At 38.7% G+C, this 1,603-nt stretch overlaps 2 protein-coding genes across 2 annotated transcripts in view; one reads left to right on the forward strand and one right to left on the reverse strand.

Annotated features, from left to right (window-relative positions):
• Positions 1-1,603, forward strand: part of LOC101856270 (ribosomal oxygenase 1) — a gene marked incomplete in the record, with an annotated part of 38,127 nt that overhangs the window by 28,483 nt on the left and 8,041 nt on the right.
• Positions 1-1,603, reverse strand: part of LOC101854725 (protein usf) — a 7,004-nt gene that overhangs the window by 4,317 nt on the left and 1,084 nt on the right. The gene's annotated exons all lie outside the window — the stretch shown is intronic.

Below are 1,603 nucleotides of genomic sequence, written 5' to 3' on the forward strand. Positions count from 1 at the left end.
CTTCTTCTTCTTCTTCTTCTTCTTCTTCTTCTTCTTCTTCTTCTTCTTCTTCTCTATCATAATAATTTATCTCTGTCCTGATGCTCTTTAAGAGTCTGTGATACTAGTCTTCTCTCGTCACCGGACTCTGCAAGTTATAATTTTTAAAATTGTCTTTCGTTCTCCTTTCTGCGCCCGTCCGTTAAGCTTGCTTTTTTTCAATACACTGAACGACCAGTGTCATGTTGACGTGCTTCTCAACTCGCAATGAACAAAATCCTCTAACTTAAACCATGGTGTCTGCCATGCCAGATTGCGGGTGGTTGGAGGGTGCCACTCTGGTAGGTCCCACGTCTGAATTCTCCCTTTGTTGTCCTTCTTTATCTCTTTTGTGTATTGTAAGGTCGTGGATGGTTGGCGGGTGCCCTCGTGTGGTTTGCTACTTCTTTCTTATCAAACATTTATCTTCTTATCTCTCCTTTTTGTGTTAGTTACCCTCTTGTAACACCTCATATCTTCAGCACGTATAATACAAGCTAATTGTGGTGCAAATGCCGTAAAACTCTTACTTATTAAAACAAACAAATTAAATAACCGTCATTGCGTCAATGTGCTCCTGTTTACTCAAACTAACAAACAAGTGTGGGTGGTTGGCGGGTGTTCTGGTGTGGTTTGCTTCTTCTTTCCCATGAAACATCTATGGTCCTTATCTCCCCTTCTTCTTTTTTTTATGTTTGTTACTCTCTTATAACACCTCTAATCTTCTCTCGCTCTTATGACCTTATGCAGGTTGCGAGCGCCGTTAAACCTCCACTAAAGCTAAAGCTAACAAACAAGTAGAATGGCCGATATCATGTCGATGATGTGCTTCTTCGTTCTCAATACAAAATAAACAAGCAAATAACATTGATCAGCCAAAAACTGTTTTGACTACCCGTCAGTCATTCCCAATTTGCAGGCTGTATGAACCGAACCCCGCGATATGAATCCATTCCATTATCTCGGGATCTATACTCTATATAACACCGTCGCTTTTGAAAAACGTCTGTTCAAAATGGTTACTTGTTACTTGTGTGAAGGACGACATCACTGCACAAGGAGCATCCCCATAAGCCCTCCGTCCCCTGAAGAAGCACATCTCGAAGTGTGCAGATGCTGACGTTTCAAAATGGCTTTGATTGAATTTGAACCTTCGGGGGGTTTCTTCTTTAAAAAAAAATTTTTAAGGGATTTTTCTTTGTGATAAGTTCTCTAAAGCTCATCCATGCGTGACTCGCGTACCGTTCATAATGCACCTCTGTATTTCTAATGTTTTTGAATGTGTGCATTGATGCAGCGAAATTTTAATGAAGGGTTGTCGTTGTTTGTATTGTATGGGTGCTTCACCGCGTGTAATAGTCCCCTTTGCCTAAAAATAGTACATGTATAATAAATTTCATTATTGATTTGCCCTTTGACAAAGTAGCCTATGAAGGACTATAACTACATGTCGATCTACATCGATAGCAACAGCATCAAGTATTATAACAACACAGCAATTATGATGATGGCTATAACAAAAGAAGAAAATGAATAATAATAATAATAATAATAAAAATAGTAACAACAACAATAATAATAGTAA

The sequence above is a fragment of the Aplysia californica genome, unplaced genomic scaffold, assembly GCF_000002075.1.
Source record: "Aplysia californica isolate F4 #8 unplaced genomic scaffold, AplCal3.0 scaffold00248, whole genome shotgun sequence".
NCBI lineage: Eukaryota > Metazoa > Mollusca > Gastropoda > Aplysiida > Aplysiidae > Aplysia > Aplysia californica.